At 30.7% G+C, this 13,725-nt stretch overlaps 1 non-coding gene across 1 annotated transcript; it reads right to left on the bottom strand.

Annotated features, from left to right (window-relative positions):
* Nucleotides 1-2,417: 2,417 nt before the first annotated feature.
* On the bottom strand, nt 2,418-2,490 carry Trnah-aug. The gene has a single exon. It is a non-coding gene; the product is annotated as a tRNA-His (tRNA).
* Nucleotides 2,491-13,725: the final 11,235 nt, after the last annotated feature.

Here is a 13,725-nt window from a genome sequence, read left to right as displayed (position 1 = left end):
GCTGATCAAAATAATTAAAAGTTAGTATTAAACATCTTACATTTTTGAAGTGCTATAGATTGTTCTACTCCGTGTTCTGTAAACAAGACAATATAACTGAACTAGTTTTAAAATTCTGGAGAAAGATTCTAGATAACGATCCATATCTTGGAAGTTAAATGAACCGCGATGAAATGTTGACTTTGTATTACGACACTATTCCTCAGAGATCAATGGAGAAGCTAAATGACCCTCTTGGATGAAAAAACAGAGTTTTCTTCCTGAGGAAATGCTTTAATGGACAATATTATCCGTCAGCCTTTACAACTTGATACTAAATACATACTAGACCTTTACTTAATATTTATAAATTAAAACATTCTTTTTAGTTACTTGTTATTACTAAACACATTTAGAAAATCGTATAGTAGGAAATATATTTGTTTTCGAACATAATTGGATATTTTATTGATTGGTTTGCGCAAAAATTAGTCAAGCTACAAAATAAGGAGGGAAAATTAAAAAAAGCTGAGGTTGAGATGGGAAGTTAGTGTCCGAGTGGATCGAGGTCACGATAGCTCAAGTGGTAGAGCAGCGGCGTATCTAGCCGAAGATCGTGGGTTAGAATCCCTCTCATGACACTGACTTTTGTATCTCAACTAAAATCCTTAATTAATTGAAAGCTACAAAATAAGTTAACAGCGTTTTTTTACCATAAGCAATCTTTAACATGAATGATTACTCCCTGGTTAATCTAAATTTCAAAAATTACTTGAATATTTAGACTTAGACAACACCTTTTATTGTTTTGTTTTAATAAAAGCCTATAGATTGGAGGAAAATGATTCCAGCATTAATTTCTAATAAATTTATTAGATTTATTACATATTAGTGAACATAGGTACATAATTATGAAATTCCCATTTCCAAATATTATCCATTATTACCTTACCAGTTTCGCCTAACGTTCAGGGGCTTTGCGGATTAATCAAAACACTAACGTCAAATTAGCAATGCCTAGTAATGATCGCAGTCATAGGAGAAACTCCTTTTGTGAACATGCAAATGGAAACTAAGACAAACTGAATTGAGCCAACCTCTCACGGGATTGAGATCAATCCTGAATGGTTGCGTTTCGATCCCATTTATCTGAAATTCCCAAAGGAGGAAATGAACCTGGTAGTTTTTTCCAGTATATCGATAGGATTGATGAAACAGTTTATTTGGTTTTACGTTTTTATATATTTGTATAGCTCTGGCTTCCGTACAACTGCTTTAAGCAAAACGAATGAGAGTTCTAGTTACAAAGCTTACATATTATAAATTTGATGCAATATTTGCAATACGTTTGAAACATAATTGGCTTACTGTTCATGCTAACATTTTGTTTTATAAGGTAATGTTCAATATCCTTTGATTATTTGATAATATAAAAGACAGAGAAATTGTCATGGTATGGTAACATTACAAAGAATTTAGCATGATATTAAAGGGTTATGTAATTATTTTATCCGATATTATACGATAGGATAAAACAAGATATATATTATTATAAGATAATATACGTCAAGATTTGACACAACCCATTGCAGATGGTAAACCGTCGAAATCCATTGATAGACGATACACGATAGATCAAGATAATAAGAATCGATCAAAACCTTAGGTATTATTAAAAATATTCTATTTATTAAATAGATTGTTGATATTCAAAGCTTTATTTTTTTATTTAAAATACCATAAAAGCAGTGACATGTGAAGATAAAAGTATATGAATATATTACTGCCGAGGGGAGGTCACGAACAGATAAAATCTGGGCCAGATATTTCATGGGAATGCTATTCGACATCTACAATTCTTTTATCTCTGACACTGGTGACCAAGTGAAGTTGATCACTATCGTTATCGGTCAATCATTGGTGAGACCTAACAAACTGAGAGTAATACGGCGTCTTTTAAAAAAGAATTTTACTCAGACCAATTATGAAATATTCGTTATCTAAAAAGAAAAAGTCGATGTTGTCAATTTTATTTGAAATTCAAGAAGAAAATGGAGTTTTGCTCTGAATCAACTAATAAGTTCTTTTCAATAAATTAAGGCTTTGGTTGAATTAAAAAAGTCAGTGTCACAAGCTGGATTCGAACCCTCGACCTTCGGCTAAATACTCCAATGCTCTATCACTTGAGCTCTCGTGACTTTGATCTACTCGGATACTAAATTCCCATCTCATCCCAACCTTTCGAATTTTCTCTCCTATTTGCCATTTTTCAAATGTCGTGTAATCTATTTCATTCTCGGCGATAAATCAAATGGCCACGGAAAGCTTTAGTGAAGTGTACTTCATTTTGCTTATTACATTTATTAGATTTCGTGGTCCGCTTGACCAAATAAATTCTTTTCAAATAATTAAGGCTTTGGTTGAGATAAAAAAGTCAGTGTCACGAGCGGGATTCGAACCCACGACCTTCGGCTACATACGCCAATGCTCTACCACTTGAGCTGTCGTGACTTCGATCCACTCGGTCACTAACCTCCCATGTCAACCACACCTTTCGAATTTTCCTTCCTTTTTGCCATTTTTCAACTGGATTTTTCATATCTCAACCAAAGCTTTAATTAATTGAAAAGCATTTATTTAGTCAAGCGGACCACGAAACCTATTAAATATAAATCAACTAATAAGGTAGATAGTAAAGGATCTGCTTATATTTTACAAAATACATAACATCTTCATGATAACAAATGGTTAATAAATAAATTAAATATTAATTGCTCCTACTGTCTTTTATTTTGCTAAATATATATGAATATGGAAGTTTTTCGTTCTAAAATATATACAATAAAAAATAAAAAAGAAGTAATATACGTATTAGTTGTGAAGAATAAAATGATACAAAGAAAAAACAGAAAAATATAATATGTGGTGGGATTCATTAATTGTTAACTGTTTTGAAAGTAGGAGTAAAATATTTGTTTCTTTAACAAGATTAACAAAGAGTTTCTCATTTTTTCACCTAACATTGCTTTTAATTAAAATAGACTCTGAGACAGAAAAAAGTTTAAAGAATGCGACAAACTTCATTCTCATTTCCTCCAACAGGAAACCTAAAAAGAATTCTAAATTAATTATTTGTAATTTTTTAGAAAGAAAGAAAGAGAGAGAGAGGGAAATAGGTGTGAGAGAGAGAGAATGAGAAAGCGAGAGAGAGGGGGTGAGAGTGAGAGTGTGAGAGAGGGGGGGAAAGGTTTCATGTTTTGGTAAAGGATGGTTTTTACTCACAGGTTTGTTGTACACAGCTTTGGTCACCGTGCGGCAAAGTATAAATGTAACAGAAACTCCAGAAAACTTTTATTTTATATCACTAGTTAGAATTAACTAACTGTCAAGAAGTTTTTGACATCCACTTCTGAACTTATAAGAATGTACAAAACCGTCAAACCACTTAGTATAAAAAAAGTCGCTGAAGATGGTCTATATTAGACCGGAACGCGTCTGACGTAATAAATACCTATTGTGGAAAAACAATTTATCTCCTATATCCTATCTTATTATGGAGTTCCGCAAAATCAAGATGGACATTTCAAAACATTATCGCAATAAAGTACAATATTTATTATTAGTATATCCTGATGGAAAATTTTTATGTAAAATTAAGAAAAGTGGATCTGATATGGCGACGAAGAAACACGGTTTGTGAGTGAGCCGCTTGGCTATTTACGTTAAATATTAAACCATGGTCAACCCTTTGATCACTTGTTTTCTTTCCACTCCAAGCATTTTCTGTAACATCCAATTAAATCCATTGTAGCTTAACGAAACTGGTGGTACAAGCTATTTAACAACGATCTCAAACTTAGGAAAGCAAAATTTTCATATGAAAATTTAAACACAAAATAAAACATTTTACTACGATGTTTTAGTTGAGTAGACTTTGTTAAATGTAACACTTTGTTAATCACATATCGCTGACTTTTCCTGTGACAAATTAAGATTATTACTTTAATCATTGTAACATGGCATTCGTTTGTTACTAACGCCTGATAGGAAATTTAGTTATTTAAATTAATTTTAGAATTGAACAATTCATTTCTATCAAATTACATTAAAACGAAGGGTATATTGTAAAAATAAGGACCGAGGTCTATTATGATGAAATCCAAATGAACTTCTATTTACTTGGTATGAGTACTTCACAGAAACATGCGATGGACTTCATTAGAGAAGTGCTCTGTATTACAAACTGCTACATGAAGACACAACGTCCAATTCTCCTATTGCTATTTCATACTAAAAGACTGAATGATATAATTTAGATAATACATTTTGTTGATATTCATTAAAAACGTTGCTTTTTATACATTATTTACCACTACAGGAAGTGACGGAATGAAATTAAATGTAAAACTATTTGAAAAATGTAAAAATAATAAAATAATGCAAAAATTAAAAACTAGGTTACCTAAATCTTTCAAATACGAAATCTTCGAAAAACTACATTTTATTATCATAAAAATAAGTATTATTTATAATTAGTATAGTTATTTATAATTAATTTAGCATTATTAATAAACCTTCTCTTTCGATACTACGAATTAAGTATTTTATTATTCTGTTCATAATTTACATATCTTTCGCACGGAAATAGTATAGTAAATGATTAGAATTTTCTCGAAAATTGTATATTCATAAACCTATAGGTGCGGATTACAAGAAATCACGTGACGATAACATTTCAGATTTATAATTTTACTTTATTTTATTAGAATAACATTCAACAGGGGGAGCGTCGGTGGCCGCAATGGTTTAGGCATCCAGCGGCCCTGCCTTCGATTCCACATACTTAGAAATGGCCTTTTTTTACAAAAAAACCGGCTCCCCGAGGGTTGTTGTTTCAAATCCTCGTAAAAATAGAAAAAACGTGCAAAACTAGTATTGCACATAAACCTATACTCAAAAGTAGAAAATGGTTTAAAAAATTAGCAAGAAACAAAAAATAGAAAAGATAATTATAATTTATTATAAAAACTGAACTGTTTGTGTCAGTAATTTAAAGTGAAAATTGAACCAGCAATGTTGTTAAGTTTTGTTATGGCAATGTGTACATTTTTTTTACGACATTCCATTTTTTAAAAATCTGGTTATTTGTTTTTAATGGTTCCTTATATAATTGAAGTTAATCTTTTTTTACATAATTGTGTCTGTATATTTGCACATCTCCTTAGTTAATTTTATAAATTCTTTTTTATAGATTTTATCCATCTGGAATAGTGAAGCCAATCGAGAAACAAAAAAATGTATCCCAATTATTTTTACGCTTAGTTCAACTCAATCAAGCCACTTACAACAGGACAACCATTAGTGATTATATTTTTATTGTTTTACGAAACCTTTCAACATGATATGCAATTTTGTTTACGTCTTATAAAAACAAACGTAAGGTTTTTTTTTATGATTGGGCTATAAGGATTTAAACACGCTCGTAATTTAGAAAATAAATTATCAACCGGAAAAAAGATCTGTTTTTTTTTTTTTCAAAACTAACGTCCACTAAAAGAGGCGACTGAGCACCATGTGGTACTAATCCATTATTATCTATTACATCTAATATTCTTTTTTTTAATATTATTCCTACGTACTATTAGATTATTCTCGAAAACATGTTTTTGCTCACATAAGGGAAAGGACTTTGTTGAATAGATGGGAAGTGAAAGTAGAAGCGTCATTAGTTTCTTTAGGTTTGACGAATCACATAGAGATGACCGCGGGCGTCATTAATCCTTGATCTTAAGAAAACAAAACTTGATGCTCAATTTCTCATATCAACGCATAAAGATTAAAATATTCCTTTCGTCCGAGATAAAATCCGTTCCGTTACCCCAGATTTCACAAAACCCTCTCAGCCATCGTAACTAAGCCCGCTCAAAAACCTCGCCGACTGAAGAGATAATGGGCACAAGATCTACGAAGCAGTAACCGTGAAAGTAATAATGACGTCAGAATTAATTAAACAGAAAATATTTCAGCATCTTTGGAAGACAACCTGTGGGTATTTTCTCTTCTTTTAATTTTAATTTTGTATGTAAGTTTATCTAATAGTTACGTGCTTCCGAATTGAAAGTGGTTGTAATAAACAACTCATTAAACAAAGATATATTAATATATAACAGGAAACAGTTATTATATAAAATATAAATATATTTTATATAAATATAAAAAATCAGAATAAAATGTTGATTGTAACAGACAATATAACTAACATTAAATGAGATAATAAATTAGAAAATCTCTTATTAAGTATTTAAATTAGGAAATTGACCCAATTGCAAACGAAATTTTAAACATATTTATCTCCTATCAATATAATATACTAAATATAATATTAATCTTTTAGTTATAATCATAGAATATAATAAATAATTGAATGTTGAAAGTTTAAACCTTCGACAATAAATGATAAAATAAATAGGCTAAACCAGCAATACATTTCTGTCATGCAGAAGGGTTGGCTTTGCCCCGTTCATTTTCCTGCCACAACACATTTATTTTCAAAACAATGCTACTCACATTGAGCTTTATTTTTCGACGTATTGTTGATTGTCCTTACAGGAAAAACCAACACTGTTTACGACCGACAGATTATTTTTTGCGTATTCTTGTTTTTAAAAGAAACATGAATTGTGAACATTATAGAACAAGAAAAATCGGTCTTCGAAACGGGAGCAAGAAAACGGAAAGGAAGACTTCCTTCTTTTCTATTTTCTCACCGTGTTTTCCAGGTAGATTATGTTCCTCACGTCCGCAATTTGCTGACCGGGTTTGAACGTGCGTTTACCAGAGTGGCCGACGAGCGTAGGTTTCATTTCTTCATTGTTTATAGCAAAATGCTAAAATAAATCGAATCGTACGAAGACTCATCTTACAATCTCAATATTTGTAAATTTTACCACCTGCGAATTGTCTTCGTCATAGTTAATTATAATAAATGCCACCTAAATTCAAAATAAACCGCTACATAATATAATTTCGTTAATTACTTTATAATACATATTGCCGTTTGGTCTACAACTTGTTTTCTGATACCTTATTATGTTAACTCAAAGCCATATTAACTGCGACTATAAATTAGGTTTAATTAATTAATTTTTTAATTAATTCCATGATGCTTATAGTTCTTACTTCATCATTCTGAATGATAGATCTATATGCATAGGAAATTCTTAACATTTATTAATATTGCTGATAAAATTTGGACTATCGCTGAAACTATGGAGATTGTGCTTAAGAAAGATTAATTTGAATACTCGTCCCGAGTTTATATGGCGGTTGAAACTTTGTCCATTACGCCCTCCAGCGCTCTTTAACTTTTATTTTCAGTCGACCCTCGTCAAGATAATAATTTTACATTGTTTATCATGTGAAAAGCATTTCACCTTAATGTATAAAATGTCAATTTTTATACTTTCAATTTTTATGTTTACTTTTCAATTTATATAATTGTATTAAGTTTATGCTTAATTACGTTTCTGTTTTATTAAACTGATAGTTTTGTATATGTTTTGTTTTTAATTGTGAATAGATCGTATGTAAGAAATTAAATTATTTCACAGTCATCAATATATATAATTGAATAAAGAAACGTAATTTACATGCATTCAGAGCATTTTTGTAAAAGTTGGTTTGACGCTGGATAAATTTATTCAATTATTTTTTAATTATCAACGCTAAGAAATAAGAAATAGTTCAAAGATAACGTTTTTAGTATATACAATGTACACTTTTTATTTGAATAACATCGTAAAATAAAACAGTGGAGGGTTTGAATCCGACCGTGGCTTTCGGAATTTCTAAACCTTTCCGTTCCATAGCAAAAATAAGTACGTAAAACTTGGCAAACTTCATAGCATGGAATTTTGTTAAATGATAAAATTCTGACTTCCATGATTCTTTTAAATATTTTTACTAAGTTGATTGTTTTGTAAAATAAATAATTTAGGTTGAGATTGTTTCTACAACCTTGTATATATATATANGATATAGGTAACCTAAGATAGAAGGTTTGGATGTTAGGGCGTGAAATGACTTTAGCCGTTAAAACGCCCTTAAAAATTAATAATAATAAGTTATTAATTTTTCTTCAATATTTGTAATAATACGTTTTGTTATCAAAAGTTTATTCTTAGACATCACAATTCGTAAAAAAGTTATTATCATTATTTATTACTGTTATTAATAATAATTAATTTTGTATTTAGTGTTGTAGTATAAAAATATTAGGTGTTATATTCTAGTTTAAAAATTCTTCTTTTAGGTTATTTAAACATGTACGCTCTGTCTTACACAATGTAATATCTTTATAATATTGTGCATTATATTTGATTGTTCCAAAATCTTGTGTTATGGTCGTTAATCGTTTATTTTATTATATTGTATATAAAAAATTCTGTGCTGGAACATATATTTCTTAGTTACAAACACCTTCTCTCTTAGCGTTAAGTAATTGAAATTCGCAAGTCATAAATAAGGACTGGGGAATGATACTAGTGTATGTACAAGTATAGTGTTATGTACTCAATATTTCAGTGGCTATTAATTTCCAACACAATTCCCCGCGGAAACAATGCTTCTGCCGCAACTAATATTACCTAAATCGTCTGTTCGAAACCTTTTCACACCAAACAAAATGTTGCAACCAAATCGTTTCAAATATTTGACAATTCTCAAATAATCGTGGTTGGTAAAATGGTAAAACGGTCGGGTAGTTGTTACAAGGGTCTTGTTCTGTATGAATTCTTTATCAAATTCCAACTTGTTTTTCAATTTTTTTATTTAGAGCAACTGTTCTCTTCTTCGAGGGTTGTACTTTCTAAGGGGGGGGGGATAAAAATTGAAATTAACTGACCTCGGCCAGCGTTAAAAGGAAGTCGAAATAAGATAAATCCTTGGGTTCTTTTCCTACTTCAAGAACGGTACAAAAATGTACGTCATAGAATATGAAGATGACAGAAACACGTTTAAAAATACAAGCATGGTGATAGAAGTTTTTCGTTTCTAAAATAGTCTAAAATGTCCGCACACTTGTCTGTTGCATAGTAACAGCGACATGGCTTTTTTGTATTGATATTTTAACTTTCGCACACATATCTTTGAGCCGTGTGCGTGTAATATCGTCATAACAATAAAGGGTGTGTTTTTCTATTAGAGAGTGTGCACCCAGTTCAGTAATTAAGTATTTGTTTCTATAAAAAGAAAAAGAAAGAAAACACTCACTGCAAGCTATGCAAGCTCTGCGGTATATCCGTAAAAAATCTACCTGTAACAGAAAAAAATTAAATTATTCGAAACATATTGCATAAAACTATTTCAATGTGTGTTCAATGTTAATTATTTTATATTTCATATTCATTAAAAAAAAAAAGCATATTTGAATGTAAGAGGATGTAAATCAGTTACGTATTTTTTAGTAATAGAATAAATACAGAACAATTGCGTTTTATTTTTTATTATATATATTAAATTACAGGTCAATCCTTTTGAGATGTTTGAGGCAGGGTTGGCTGTGCTTATCATGTCTGCACAGACTTTCTGAGCGCGCTTACCGTGATAAGTCCTCCGTCTACTTCCAATCTCTAGAAGTCGGTGGTTGTTTGTGGTACCAGCTGCAGGCTGACGAAACGGCGAACGAGGCGAGTAAGGCCGAGACTGTGCATTGGGTCACTTCATTGATCTACATTTAGAATTAAAATTGCTCGGATATAATTATATCCCTATAAACTATATAAATTAATAATCGAAATAATTCACTAATTTCGTGATCCGCTTGACCAATTAATATATTACAATTAATTAAGGTTTTTAGTTGAGATAAAAAAGTCAATGGCACGAGCGGGATTCGAACCCACGATCTTCGGCGAGAAACCCGCTGCTCAAAAAAAAAATTATGATTATGAAGTATTAAATTCACTAATTTCGTGGTGGCAAAAAGGAGGGAAAACTCAAAATGTGGGGTTGAGATGGGAAGTTGGTGTCCGAGTGGATCGACGTCACGATACCTCAAGTGGTAGAGCAGCGACGTATCTAGCCGAAGATCGTGGGTTCGAATCCCGCTCGTGCCATTGACTTTTTTATCTCAACTAAAAATCTAATTAATCGAAATAATAGTTGGTACTTTAAATGATATTGTTTGCATTCATTTTATATATTTTTATTCAGATATCGTGAGATGCGGTCGGGTGTGATGTAGGTTTCAGAAAAACATTTTCTGTATCGTGCCAACGTTTCGATCTTTATTGAGATCATCTCCAGGGCCTGGGATTTACAAACAATGTTTACATTTAACAAATACATTTAGGATGTGGAAAAGTGAATTTATACAATGCAAAATATATTTTATATACAAACAAGTTATTTCTACTCACTCAAAGTGTTTGTCTTCTGTGTAATTGTGCCATCCTTGCGTGTTGTGTTGAGAGTGCCAGTGAGATTTTGCTGTTTTATGTTTATATATGTTTGGTTTTGAAAGGGTGGGGAAGGATGTCCGTATATAAAAGACATTTATGTATAAGGCGTCGGCACTCTCAACACGACACGCAAGGATGGCACAATTACACAGAAGACAAACACTTTGAGTGAGTAGAAATAATTTGTTTGAATATAAAATATATTTTGCTTGTATAAATTCACTTTTCCACATCCTAAATGTATTTGTTAAATGTACACATTGTTTGTAAATCCCAGGCCCTGAAGATGATCTCAACAAAAGATCGAAACGTTGGCACGATAAAGAAAATATTTTTCTGCAACCTACATCACACCCGACCGCATCTCACGATGTCTGAATAACTATCGATTAACGGTAACTAATCTCTACACATTTATATATTTTGTTGATTGTTTTATTAATTCGGATTTTGATGAATTAACCGATACACTGGTTACAATTTGAATTGGTTTTTCTCGTATAATAAATAAAATGATATCACAAAGATTCTCACTGATTGAATGTCTCGAATTTCTAGATTCTTATCATTTAGATCTCACTTAAGTTTACAGATTGTTCCGAAACTTTTAAATATTTCTGAGATTTCCCCGGGACAAGTAGACCCTCTCCATTCATCTTTTCTATCTATATGGTTTTACTCTAACCATCGACTCTTTATATTCGAAAAACCCAAACCACCTTCCCAGTTCCTTACTGGAAAACGAATTATTTAGAAAAATTGGTTTATTATTATTCAAATATGCCTAGAATTATTCTTAATTAACTTGTACTTTTTTATGTATTTTCTCGTTTTACGTTTTATAGGGTTTTGTTTGTTGTTAAAATCACTTTTTCCCTCTCACTTCCCATCTCTCAATAACTGTATCTCTCCCTTATTCAACCTCTCTCCTCTCTTTCTATCATTCTCTCTCTCTATCTATCGATCTATCTATTTATTACCTATCTATCTATCTATCTATCTATCTATCTATCTATCTATCTATCTATCTATCTATCTATCTATCTATCTATCTATCTATCTATTTATCTATCTATCTATCTTTCTATCTACCCAATTATCTCTAACTTTCAAAGACTCTGTGTCTTTTTTCTTTCATCATCAAATCATTAAACTAGTTACGTACAAATGTTTAAAATTGTTTGTCCTTTATTGTTTTTTCTAAATTCTCATTACATTAACATGTACCTACGTTACACCCCATAAAGTGTTCCATATCTTCGTATTTAAAAAAAATAAAGACATGGTAAACAATATGAACAAATGAATAATTCACCCTATGGTGGGAACATAAAACAACCCATGGACGCAGCGTTAGCACTGCGAGACTCTAAAACCAATGGTGCACAAGATCTCTGCAGTATAATTTGATGGTTGGCGAAGGCAGTCATTGTTATAAAAGACCTTTCTACTATCATGTTTATTCATTTTGAATAACAAATATTTTGATGAGCTTCTAGTACCCTTCCAATCAATCATCAGCAGATCTGGGTAACCAAATTATACTTGTGCAATCAAACCGGCTAAAAACCAGTGGTTGCTAGAGGATTTTAGAAGCAAATACACTTGGAAAATCAACCGTTTGACTTTTATGATGATTTTTTCTGAATAAATTCAATTTGGTCTCAAAAGCGGAAATTATTGTTAAATTATTGTCAACATCTGCTATAGAATTAACCCATTATTATAGGTTAATTTTTAAAATTGTAATGCCATTTTCGAGAAAACCTTATCGCCGTCAATTATTTTCATTAATTTAAAGACAGGTCGATTACGTTTTGCATGGTATTACAAAAGTATTTATTAGGAGATAAATAAAAGTATGAGTTTTTATACATTATAATGATTTATATTAACGACTTGAAAACTTCTCGAAATGCACATTTGCATAATTTTATTTTTAGAAAGTTACTTATGAATGGGTTCTTACAGTAATTTATATGAAACGATCACTTTTCTCGCATTAATGCTTCTTTCAATTTAGTAACAGAAATATTTTATACTGAAATGTTGCAATTCCCTTAGTAATTTCTTTTGAATTAGTTTAATATCAGAAAATAGTGGAGTGTTTTAAAATGCAATTAGGTTTTTATCTGAGAAAGTGGTTAAATCACAGTGCTCTACTTGCGTTGAAACAGGAAGGATTAACATGGAAAGGTCGTCTACATGTTAATGCGGCCATAGTAAAGTAGTTGGTCTCAAAATCAATGAAGAGAAACTGTTTAATGAGCAAATATTCTCCAAGAATAGATCACATTAATAGAAAACAAAAATAGATAAACCTTTAAAAGACCAATTATTCCAATAACATTCCAATTGTATAAAAAAGGTAATCTAGAATGGATAAAATTGGAGTAAACATTACAGTTTGTTAAATTCACTAATTTCGTGGTCCGCTTGATCAATTAATACATTACAATTAATTAAGGTTTTTTAGTTGAGATTGATAGAGCAGCGGCGTATCAAGCCGAAGATCGTGGGTTCGAATCCCGCTAGTGCCATTGACTTTTTTTTCTCAACTAAAAAACCTTAATTAATTGTATTAAAGTTTGTGTTAAATCAAATATACAATTACATACGTTATACAAAAACATGATTTAATTCATAAATAAAACGTCTATTAAAAATGTGGGGTGTTAGATAGTGGATATTATTCGTCAAATAAAATATACAAAATTTTAAAAATACAACTTTTCCCGAATAACATACTATTAAATTATTATTTTTCTGCCAAAAAATAAATAAATAATTAAAAACTCATTTAACCTGCCATGAGAATCCATTTATAATTTGTTGTAAACTGTACAGTTATATGTACTTAGTTAAATATTTCTAATAAACATTTTTGTGCGTCCTGAAAATTTTTAAGAAGAAAATGTTAAATTAGTTTTTAAAACTTTTTTATTTATTTATTTTTTGGCAGAAAAATAACAATTTAATAGTATGTTATTCGGGAAAAGTTGTATTTTTAAAATTTTGTATATTTTATTTGACGAAAAATATCCGCTATCTGTCATTCTTTTCACTTTCTTATTGACACTATCTCTATCATTTTCCCCCTAACTCTCTCATAATTTCAATTAGTCAATCTATCATTTTCTTTCTCTTATCTTCCTTTCTCTCGTTTTCTCTATTTATCTTTCTTTGAATGTCTCTATTATTATATTTTTTACTCTCACTCTCTTTCTCTCTCCCTCTCGCTAGCTCTATCTATCAATCTATCTGTCTGTCTATCCTTTTCTCTGTC

Source organism: Cimex lectularius, unplaced genomic scaffold, assembly GCF_000648675.2.
Source record: "Cimex lectularius strain Harlan isolate CLEC.00 unplaced genomic scaffold, Clec_2.1 scaffold128, whole genome shotgun sequence".
Classification (NCBI taxonomy): Eukaryota; Metazoa; Arthropoda; class Insecta; order Hemiptera; family Cimicidae; genus Cimex; species Cimex lectularius.
Note: the sequence above shows the minus strand (reverse complement) of the source record. Positions and strands in the feature narration are given on the sequence as shown.